Below are 12,253 nucleotides of genomic sequence, written 5' to 3'. Positions count from 1 at the left end.
CCTCTCACCACAGTGCTAGCATTCCCTCTAAGGAGGGCTAGCTCCCCATGCCTATTTCACAGACTCTGCAAGAGCATGTGAGGGGAAAATTTGCAGGAAAGAAAGGACACTCATTTCCAGGGTGTGCAGGAAACCCCTGTCACAAGTTCAGCTGGAACAGGTTGCAGGAGGAAACCATATAATTGTTGTATCTTTTCAAGAATCGTACCTGTACCTAACTGTTTCAGGGACAACCTAAGAGAAAGGTGAAGGGCCTGGGTGCAAGGGAAGACCTCTCCACACTGACATCTCTTGACTATGTACACACCAGTGAGTGATTTAACCATTGTGCGCCTTACTTTCCTCACATGGACAGTGAATAGCAGCAATGCCTACTTTGTGAGCATACAAATACTACAACATGAGTCCATGCCTCACACATTCAAAATGCTAGGAGGTATTTCCCTCTATAAACAGTTGCTCTGGATCTAAATCCTGTTGCCAGATGGCTACAATGTGGGCTGGACTGCGGAAGGACCACTTTCAAGGGAAAGATGAGGTGAAGTCCTTTGGCTCTGGGGTTGGCAAAGCTATCTGGTCAGATCCTGTCTCTAAAGAAATAAATGATTAATGACGAAAACAGGTCACTATAGTTGAATCTCAAGTGACTGACTCAAGTCTCACGGTTTGACACCGTTGTCCAATCCTTAGGGCCCAGAATACCTGAGCACAAACAAGCCTTGCAGTCCACATCCCCGTGGACCGTTATCTTTGGCCAAACATTCAACTTCATCTGATGGTGGCTTGCCTCTCCTATATTTAATAAATATAAAGGTCAACAAAGATGACCTTGATGGACACTGGAGACTTCTACGTTTGAAATCTTAGTCTGTAACAATCCACTCTCTGACCATAACTTCAGATCAAGTCAATTTCCTGGCATTTATGAACACCTTGGGTTTCTCAAAGCCCTCGTTGCTCCTCCACACATTCTCTCCTGGGATACTTTCTGGATCACGCTGGGGAATGGCACAAGCCTTTTGAAACCTTAAGCCGACCCCAGTGACATACTCCTCCAACAAGGCCCTGGTCCTAATCCTTCCCAAACAGGTACAAACTGGGGACCAAGTTCTCAAATGCCCAAGACTTAAAGGGGAACATCTCATTACACTGTCCCTTCCCAATGTTTGCTCATTACATCCAAAGCTTTCAGTCCAGGATTGAGCATGCTCGGCACGAAATAAGTCCCCAGATAACTGCAGAACATGTTTGACTGGAGTGCTTCCTCAGTGACAGTATGGAATGGCACCAGTTGCTTTTCTGCTTCTGCTTCAAATCTACTTGTCTCTCATCCTTATCACTATCCTGGACCATTTCACACCCTTTCCCTCTCTTCAGTTAGTTTCTATCAAAGATATCACTATCTCTCCTTACCCACCAGAGTAAAGTCTAATCCTGGACCATCCAGCTGACTCTCTGGAGAGCTTGCCCATCCCCTTGAACTTGAAGTTCAAGCCATCATCTGATGAGGGTTTACACATCCATCTTTTACAGCAGTTAGATCTGGATTTCCTTTTGTTCTCTCTGGCACACTAGACACAGAACTTTTCCAAAATAGAGCTCTATTTCTTTGTCCCAGTTTGCCACAAGATTTGAATTAATTACTCCACTGCTATCGCTTGATGCCTTCCACTTCCCTCATTGCACAGTGTGTCTGCGATGGCCTGGATATTTGTCTGTATTTCCGAAATCCCCTCAAGGCATTGAACTGGGTAAAGTCCTGCTAGTCTTTGTATTCTCAGGCTCTGAGCAGTTTCCAGGATGTACTCAAAAGCCACTGGCACAGGACTGGAAAGATGGCTCAGTGACTAAGAGCATTTGCTGCTCTTGCAGATCACCTGGGTTTGGTTCCCAGCATCCACATGGTAGTCACAACTGTGTGTACTCTAGTTCCAAGGGGATCCAACACCCTCTTCACCAGGCAAGCATGTGATACACATATATACATGCAGGCAATCAAGCACTCATCCACATGAAAAATTAATTAATTACATTAAGAAGCCATTGGCTGTGTTTACGGAAACACCACTAACTGCCAGGCCTGGGTTTTCACAGCTCTGTGGAGCACGTTAAATTAGAATACCCTTGGGTTTCTTCTGGTACTAGCACCTGAAACTTGTTTGCACAAATTATACATGAATGGATGCTCAGAAATTGCCAGGCAGCACTTAGGAATCTGGGAAATGCTTAAGAGCCTCACCCCATCTCTAATTGGCGTAATTCCCCCAAAACGCCGGAAAAGACAGCATCACCTTTGTTTTGTGAATTTGCTCAGAAAATAAAGGCAAGGCTTACCAACTAGGTTGGGTTAGGACAGGAGGGGCAGCCGGGAAGAAAAGCAAGCTCAGGTTACAGCTCAGGTCAGCAGGCCACACAAACCCCTAGTTCGGGAACTTTGGACTCCTCTCAGTCCAGACGCCAAAATAAATTACTCTAAGCTTATGAAATTCCTGTAAACTTCCATTTGTGACTTTCATCGTTTTTATTGCATATTGTTAGTTGACAGGGTGGAAATTAAAAGCAAAACACACAAAAAGACATTTTGAGTCTGACCACAGTTGTCCTCTCTGTGAGGGTAGCTATGGACAGATGCTGAACTGCCTAACCATTGTGTCTGGTGTCCGTGGGATTCTGAGGAGACCCTCATCACCTCCTCTCCAAAATTTCTAGTGGCATTTAGAGTTGGAGAGAGCTCCGCGGTTAAGAGCATTCCCTGTGCTTGCAGAAAACAGTTTAGCTCGCAGCACCTCAGGAGGTTCCTAACCACTGGGACTTCAGCTGCAGGGGGCCTGACACCTTTTGGTCTCCGTGGGTATTCACACACATAAATAACAATAATTTAAAAACTAAACCTTTGACTTCCGCTTCCGGCTCTCCAGGCACAAGGATCCCAGGAGCCAAAGTAGCGGGGAAAATGAGGCCTTTGACTGAAGGCCCGTGTAATGTTTGTCGTGTAAATCAAACATTACACTGATCCCGTGTAATGTTTGAGAAGATTGCGAAATACACTGGAGAGAATCTACAACTGCTGGTGGACAGACCCGACGGCACTTACTGTTTCCAGCTGCACAACAACCGACCGAGTGTACTAAGTGAGTGAGATGATGCTGAAGCTGGCCGCCAACATCTCCAGAGATAAGCTAGTGTCGCTGGGGAGCTGGGAACGTGTTTTGGAAAGTTTACTAAGACCCTCAAGTTCCGTTTGCACGTTACAGCTCTGGATTACACTGCACCCTATGCCAAATATAAAGTGTGGATAACGCCGGGAGCAGAGCAGTCCTTTTTGTATGGACCATGTGTTGAAATCCGGTCTGGGTAGAATTACTGAAAACACGTCTCAGTACCAGGGAGAAGTGGTTTATTCCATGGTGGATATTCCTCTGGGTTTTGGGGTGGCAGCAAAGGCCAGAAAAGTGGACCCCATGGCAATTGTGGTGTTCCAACAAGCAGACATTGTGGATTATGTACGCCATGAAGAGACACTGAATTAGGACGGTCATCCCAAGAACATTTTGCTGTGTGACAGGACTTAGCTTTGTTTCCTATGTGCTGGACAACACTGATATATACTGCTTGGGTTCTTATCAACACAAATGGCTCAAAAATAGGGTCTCTGGCCCTCTAGTCAAAAACAGTTGGATCAGACGTATAAGGCCAGCCCGGGCTACTTGGAGAGTTTGAGGCTAGCCTGGGCTACATAGTGAGACTTTTCTCAAGAATCCAAAACAGACAAACCAGAACCTGAGAGTGTTTTGTGTGAGTAAATTGAGTGTTTCTATTTTGTGTCTGCATCATCTTTGTTTGAATCAGAAGACTTGTTCTCAGTGATGGTTTCTAAGTTACTTCACTGAGGACAGGAGTAATCTTATTGCTCTCTGTGATAACACTGTTTTCCAGGCTCATAATAGCACAGTGAACTTTTTACTGTTTGTTAATGTTAAAGGTAGAAACAGCCATATAAGCCTCTGGTTTTACATATGGAATTTAATAAATTTAAAAAAATTTTTTTAAAAAAACTAAACCTTTTTTCTTAAAAAGAAAAAATAAAGTGTGTGTGTGGGGAGGGGAGCATGACATTTGGGGACCAGACGGATGGCTCAGAACTTGAAAACACTTGTTCTTGCAGGGAACTTGGGCTGGGTTTGCAGCACTTACACTGTAGCCCACCACTGTCTGTTACTCCATGTCCTCGTGTTCAATCTCCTCTTTTGACCTCCGGGAGCACCAGGCATATACATGGTGCACATGGTGCACATACATACATGCAAGCACATACAGATAAAAAGAAATAAATCTAAAAAAGAATAAAAAACCAAACAAACAAAAACAAGACCAAAAAAGTATCTGCCAGCTAAATTTGGCCTTTAAACCCAAAATTATAAATTGATTTTTTTCTACATTTGTACATTTTTGTCAAATGGACTTTATCTTTAACGATGGCTTTGGTAGTTTATTTCACCTGAGAACCACATTATATACATATTTCTTTAGAGAAATAATTCCTACTTTGGGAGTGAATACACGAGCATCATTTTATTAATGAGAACAGACTCAAAGTTCAGATAGCTGCTTTGTCCTGCCACTAGGACTTCGCTTGCCTTAGAGAACCTTCTAGTAACTCTTGATCAATCCCCCCCAAGTCACCTCTTGTACCATCCTGTAACCCGCTCTTTCCCCACCATTCCCGTCATGTTGTAGCTGATGCAGTAGCAGAAGAGCCAGGAACCCCAACTCCCAATGCCTGTGAGTGCTGTGGAGGAATCTTAGAGAGACTAGACATAAGAGCCAAGTTGTGACTGCATGCAATTAGAATATGGTACACCCAAATATACCTTTTTCATAATGGTGATTTTAAAGTGTTTATTTCGACGAGCTTCAGGCACACTGGAAGTAAACAGGGTAGAAATTCCCCGTTTTCTCATGAAGGAAATCTTCTGGCCAGAGCATCTTTAGCTCTGTACTAGAACTAAAGGATCACTCCCCATGTCAGACTCTGGATGCTGTGACAAAATACCCATACAAATGACTTAAAGAGTGGGAGTTTACTCTCCACGTCATCTCTGTCTAGGCTTAGCTGGCTCCCTTTCTTTGGGATGGGGAGTCTAGGAGCACCGGAGGGTCCAATGGAGGGAGCACAACTGCTCACCATGATGGGAAGGAGATGAAGGAAGGGGCCAGGGACAAGATGCACCCTTCGAAGATGCACCACAGTGACCTACAGCCGCCAACCAGGCCTCAGTTCCTAGGATTTCCTTAATGGATTCATGTGACGTTGTCAGATCCTTCATGATCCATCACCTCTCTGAAATCCATCAGTGAGGGTGATGACTCAGTGGGTAAAGTGCTTGCCACCCTGCATGATAGCCTGGGTTTGATCCCCAGGACCTATATGGTAAAAAGAAAGAACTGACTCATATAAATAAGTGTCCTCTAACCTCACATCTGCACCATGGCCTGTACACACATGCACACACACACACACACACACACACACACACACAAGAGGGGGGGGCGGGGAGAACATTAGCTGACAAGAAAGTCTTTAAATGATCCATGAGCCTCTGAATGGAACTTTGGATCTGGATTTAAACCATAACACTTACCAATGGAACAGGTGCCCATGTAAAGCTGTGTGACTCACTTTCCCTTGCTGACCATGACTTTCGTGGGTGTTTCCCTACAGCCTGACTTCAGCCTGACTTCACACTGCCCTTCTGAGTACCCGGTAATTACCACTTACTCCAATAATGCAACTCTAGCCTTCTGGTTTCTCACCTCTGGACCTACCTGTTCTACTTTACCTATGCTCTCAAGGTAGAGAACAGAAAATAGAATTGTCCTACACATGGTATGCTCAGTGCAGGGCAGAACAGGGTTGTCAATATTCTCTCAAGTGGGGTGCCTCTATTGACACAGCCTGCATCTGTCCATTAAACCCACCTGTCTTTTATTGGCACTTCCAGATTTATCTCTTGAACTGAGGATTGCTGGATGTAGTACTGATAAATCCTTGCACCAATGTCTTTGTGTGCCTATAGGGCATCTCTGTTGCTCACTTGCTGGAAAGCATCTTCTTGCTTACGTGAATCTCTGTGTCTTTCACATGCAGTCCTAGAGGGACTACTGTTCAAAGCAATTGCCCTCCTTTATACCTACTGGCTAAACATGACCCAGGGAGTACCAGCCAGTCTACCGCTCTCAAAACATAGACACAGGAATTAGAGACAAACCAAAGCCACGGCCGAAGTAGACACACGATGTCTGTTCTCCAGCATCCCAGAGCATCTTCAGAATTCAATAAATTATATCATTCCCCAGTATTAGTTTTTTATTGGACCTTCACAAATTACCACAAACTCAGTGGCCTGAAGCAACATAAACCAAAAGTGTTGCATTGGAAATATATGAAGAACTTTAGAGACTCAGCAACAGGGAACCACAAGAAAAATCATCTGAGACATTTCTTCAAAGGAGATAAATCAATGGCCAAAAAGTGTCCAAAATAAATCATCAGGGAAATGCAAATAAAAACCAGGGGGCATCATTTCATAGCTACTACGATAGATATACAATTCTTGAGACAGAAGAAATCAATTACCAGCAGTGTTCTTGTTACTGCCCCGCCTACTGACCCTTGCAGCATGATAAATAAATCTTACTGTTGAAAAATGAACAACAAAATCCCAGAAAGCCAAGCATTGGTGTACAGAAATTTGACTCCTTGTATAACCCGCATGGGGGTGTAAAGTAGGTTGGCTGGTATGGAAAATGGTTTGAAGTTGTCTCCAAAGGTCATCATATAAGCTTTGCGAGGAGCATGTCTGCTCCCAAGTTCATACCCCAAATCATCAGAAACAGGGACTCAAACTATTACCTATAAGTTATGGCAGTTCCATATACAATAACCAACACAGAAATAACAAAAATGTATATCAACAGATGGATAAATCATGTTCTCCTATGATGGGATGTTTTTCAGATGAAAAAGAATGAGATACTAGCCCCTGTTACAGTATGAGTTAACCCTTAGCCACCACACTAGGTACAAGCAGCCTTGCCTTACACTAATCCACTCACACCTAAAGCTCTAAGTCCATGGAGACTGCCTGGATTGCTGATTACCTTGTGAAGCAGGAAACCACTACACAAACCAGGGACTTTCTTTCTGAAGCCATGAACATGTCTTGAACCAGCTCCTGACCACATAACACAGTGAAGATGATAAACGCCATTGAACTGTGGCTTCAAGTGGGTGATTTTGTTCTGTACCTTTTGCTCCCATTGAAACACACATGCATTTACTCTCTCATAGTTCCAAAGATCAAAGGCCCTGAAAGCAAAATCTGGCAGGGATGTGTCACTTCTTGGGTCCCAGGCAGGCAGCCATTGCTTGCCTTTGCTGTGGCCACTCCTTTATTATTTTCTAAGTCAGTCTCATACTCAGATCTCTATCACTAATGTAGATTTCTGCTCTTACAACTCCTTCTCTGACTCAACCCTTCCTTACCCTCCCCCACACTGGGCCCTTATGAGAATCCTGACTCTAATTAAATCAGATATGGCCCTTTTGCCATATGGAGTAACAAAGACCCAGTCCTATGGTCTCACTGTGTCCCCAACCGCTCATGTGACAGAAACTTAACAACCAAATACTTATGTTAATGGAATTTGGAGATACACAGTTTGAGGGAAGTAATTAAGGTTAGACTAGGTTAAAACTCCTGTGACTTTTCGTCAGTCACTCTCCTCTAGAGTCAAACAAAACAAAACAAAACAAAAAATCTCTTGCTTCCAGCGTACATGTTCACTGTTCCATTCAGAATAGTTCCAAAAGCCGTAGTCAAGCCAGTCAACTTTCCAGCAAAGATGTGGGGAGCATGTGAGCCCCTACCTCTGGCCGAGATGCTCTGGGGGCACTTGCAGCTTTGCAAGAACAAGAAACTAGCATGCCTGTCTGTCCCAAAGGCCCTCATCAGGTCTGAGCATTCGTGAGAACCATGCTTGTCCTTAGACTACACCAACCCCAAATGCAAGCCAACGGACTCTACTTTTTATAAGTCACCCACTCTAGGGGGTGTTTGGATGCAGAAACAGAAAATGGAGGAAGACAGCAAGTTTCAGGGATTCAAACTTGGTCATTTTGGGAAGGTCATTTCTGTGTGTCCCCTCTTATACCCCTCCAATTATCTTTTTCCTTGCTTCAGTTAGCCATGACATTTTAGCACTATACTACTACTATTCTGGCTTGTAGGCTTCCCCCCATTTTTAATTTTTAAAAATTCATTCTTTAGCAGTTCATAAGTGTACCTGATGGGCTGTGATTAGACTTATCCCCTGCCCCTTTGTCTCATCTCATTCTGTCTCACTCTTTGGACTCTTTCTTTCCAATATTTATTTTAAAAACATAATAACACACTGAGTTTAACTAGGGTTGCTTACATGCTCCTGGGTGTGAGATTACGTGCTGATTCATAACTGTGACTATACCTCTCCACCCAGCAGTCACTAGCTGCCAATAGCACCTCAGTTAATGGGAGGTTGCTGGAATGTTGACTGGCTTGATCTTGGGATGCAGGTGACTACAGCCTTCAGAGCCATTCTGAACGGAACGGTGAGCATGCAAGCTGCAAGCGGGATGTGATGGTTTCTGACTCTGGAGGAGAGTGACAGAGGAAAACCTGGGGGTAGGGGTAGGGAGGCATAAAGAGTCTCTAGGGGTTAAGAGAGTAAAAAAGAGAGAGGGAGGGAGAGAGGGAAGGACAGAGAGACAGAGAGACAGAGAGAGACAGAAACACAGAGAGAGAGAGAGAGAGAGAGAGAGAGAGAGAGAGAGAGAGAGAGAGAGAGAGAGAGAGAGAGAGAGAGAGAGAGAGAGAGAGAGACAGAGAGAGAGAGAGTTCTGTATCACCCTGGACAGTTAGAGTCACAGCAAAAAGGATAGAGCTGGAGCACCTGCATCTCTGCCCTCCACCCATAAGTGCCAGGCACCACAGCAATGGGGAGTCCTATGATGGCCTCAAGAAAAGCCAAGAGTCCAGATATGGTGGCACACATCTTACATCTGTAATCCTAGCAATCCGGAGACTGAGGCGAGAGGAGTTTGAGTCTGAGCTAACATGAACTTCACAAAAAAAACAAAAGGAAAACAAAAGCAAGAAGAAAAGGAAGAAGAGGAGGAAGAGGTGGAGAAGGAAGAGGGGCAGGTGCCAGAACAACTTAGACGGGTTTGCTTTTAGACAGTAGTGCCTAAAGACTCCCTGTTCTCTTATTAAAATCAACCTTGAGTGGCAGAACTCTCAGATGTCTCAGGGAGCTGTGTGACGCACTAACTCTCAGGACCCATTCACCAACCTGGCATTGCTTTCTCACTGGTCTGGCGAGCAAAGAGATGTCAGTTTCAGAAAGCTGCTGGGTAGGCTAGGCCAGCTCCTTCCAGGGTCTCTGAAGGGAAAGACCATTAAACTGTCTGCTAAAGAGTTAGTACTGCCAATCAATCTGACTTTAACCTAGAAATCTTATTTATGTAAAACACAGCGAGGCATTTTATTAGTATGCGGGGGTTCCTGGAAGAGCAAAGAGCATTCTTAGTTCAGTGTATGATCTTAAGAGTTCAGGCATCAACTGTATTTCATTCCCAGAAGCCATCGCCTGTGGCAGCCCTGACTTTATTGGTACATGTTTGTTGAAATGGGAGGGGGCTGTTTGTTCGTCCAGGGTGGAGAAGCATTGAAGGTAGCTCCATATTGCCTTTTTCCTCTCCTCTCGGGTTATAATCTTTAGTCAGTACACACAGAGTAAACCGTACGTGACCCAAAGCGAGGCTGAGGGCTGCGGTTACCTGCACAAGGACGCTGTTCCTGGGTCAGCTCATACCGGATTTTAATTATGAGCGCCCAGAGTTATTACCAAGAAGTGCCTTTTCTAAAATGCTGCTCCGCAGACTTTGTCTTGTGTAACCAGGAAACATTAAATGGGAGGAAAAACAATGTCTCCGCTCCTCTCAAAGGTCGGGAAAAATGGTACAAAGCCACTTAGGAACACAGCAAAGGACCCACCGCTCCCCAGCCTTCCGTGGCTCATCTACTTAGTTATCTCTCTCTCTCTCTCTCTCTCTCTCTCTCTCTCTCTCTCTCTCTCTCTCTCGGTTTCTAGACACAGCCTTTGCATCAGAGGAATCTGATGTATCAGTTTTGTTTAGGGAGCACGGGTAAGGCTCACAGAAGCAACAGAACTAAGGTTGAGCCGCCCCTCCCCCACCGTTTTCCGTGTACCCTGAAACCACCCTCAGATGTCCCACATTCCCCACAACAGCCTTGAGGTTGCACAGTCTTTCCTTTCTTCCCACAAGGCTCACAGTTCCCCAGCCACGAGAACCAGTCACTACTACAGATTGAAGGGCAGATGAAGTCTAGCACACACGGTAAATGTAGTAATCTTATTATTATTTTTTTCATTTTAAAAATTAATTATTTTTATGTGTGTGAGTGTTTTGCCTGTAAGTATGTCTGTGTACTACCTGCATGTGGTACACAGATTCCCCGAGACTTCAACTGTAACAGTTCTGAGCTACCATGTATGTGATAGGAATCAAGCCTATATCCTCTGGAAAAGCAGCCAGTGCTTTTAACTGCTGAGCCATCCCTTCAGCTCCTTAAATTTTTTTTATTTATGTATATGTGTATCTATGCATGTGCACTTGGGTACCTTTGGAAGCAGAAGAAGTTGTCAGACCCTCTGGAGATGGAGATATAGGTAGCTGTGAGCTGCTATGTGGGTACTGAGAGTCAAACTCTGGTCCTCTTTAACAGCAACAAGTGCTTGGCTGGTGAGCCATCTCTCTAGCCACACAGGGAAACCATCTTCAGGAACCATTAAGTCATGAGTCAAGCAAACAGCTCCTAGGCTACCCACATGCTAATTTATTAAATGATATTGTTACTCATCAATACAAACCTCCCACATGAGCCCATTTTCAGAGAGTGGAAGTGCACATTAGGCTATCCTATCACTTTTCTGATTAGAAAACCGTAGGACAAACATCTTAATAAGTATGGCATACTAGCCAGGCATGGTGGCACATGACTTTTATTTCATTTATTTTACTTCTCTGAGTTGGATGCCAGCCTGGTTTACAAAATGAGTTCTAGGACAGTCAGGGCTGCACAGAGAAAATCTGTATCAAAAAGTCAAGATGATGATGATGACAATGATGATGATGGCGACAACAACGACAACAACAACAACAATGACATACTCTACACACTGAGTATATTTTTACACATTTCAAGGTGCTATCACCCAGGAATATTGCTAGGTCTAAGCATGGCTTTGCAACACAAGATTCCATTCTTCTCTAAGAACAAAGAAAGGAGACAACCTTAAAAGAATCTTCCAGAAAGGTAGATGTCACACTGAAATGTTGCACTTGGAAATCATCTTGTGACTGCTTCCAAGATTATTTGCCTCAGACAGCCTTTTCACAGCCTTTTCTCGTCCCTACCCCTTCACACTGCCACTCAGGGCTCCTATTGAATAGAGCGTTGACCTCTGCTCTCAAATCCTTGGTTGCCCATTGTGAAATTATAGGACAAACACTTATGGGAAGAAATAAAATCAATCTACTGGTCTTGTCCTGCCTTCCCTCTCTCCCTCTCCCATCCCCCATCCCTCACCCTACTACACCAGAAGAGCTAAAGGTTTAGAATGAAATGTCCCTGGATTCAAACCAAGGCCCCTCCCTTCCAAATGGAATGACCTTTTGGGGAGTTTCCCACCAGCCTTTTTTCCTATGAAGATAATTACATGGCACACAACTGTCTGAGGTTGGTAGAGGTTACAAGGGTTCTTTTCAGGCAGTGCATGAGAAGCATAGGTAACCATCTCTCTCTGCAATAGCAAAAGTGTTAGAGGATACAGATGATCATTCCAACCCAGAATCCACTCTCTTGCTCAAAAATCTAATGAGCTAATCTCAAAGCCCCCTGGCTGGCTCTACTGATAATGCTTCTCAGATGAGCTCTGTTCAATACCCCTCCCCAACACACCCCTCAATTTGCAAGCTATATCTGATCCACTCAAGTGACTTGTGTCATGTTCAACACATTCCTTTCTCAGTCAGAGGAATCTTGACTCCAAATTCTAATATTTAAATTGGAGGTGGTAGATGAACAAAAGAGTCAACGGGATAGAGAGATGGTTCCATGACTAAGAACAC

The 12,253-nt window shown here is 44.3% G+C and overlaps 1 protein-coding gene and 1 pseudogene across 3 annotated transcripts in view; one reads left to right on the top strand and one right to left on the bottom strand.

Annotated features, from left to right (window-relative positions):
• The window catches only part of Gna14 (G protein subunit alpha 14), a 164,167-nt gene that overhangs the window by 109,035 nt on the left and 42,879 nt on the right, over positions 1-12,253 (bottom strand). The window contains exon 1 of one of the 3 annotated variants that reach the window (XM_029472487.1): positions 2,335-2,399. The exons of the other annotated variants lie outside the window; for them this stretch is intronic. The gene's annotated coding sequence lies outside the window, so the exon portion shown is untranslated. Of the gene's footprint in view, positions 1-2,334; positions 2,400-12,253 lie in introns of those variants that run through there. 3 annotated transcript variants of the gene reach the window in all.
• Positions 3,014-3,530, top strand: LOC110285946 (annotated as a pseudogene).

This window comes from Mus caroli, chromosome 19 (assembly GCF_900094665.2).
Source record: "Mus caroli chromosome 19, CAROLI_EIJ_v1.1, whole genome shotgun sequence".
NCBI lineage: Eukaryota > Metazoa > Chordata > Mammalia > Rodentia > Muridae > Mus > Mus caroli.
Note: the sequence above shows the minus strand (reverse complement) of the source record. Positions and strands in the feature narration are given on the sequence as shown.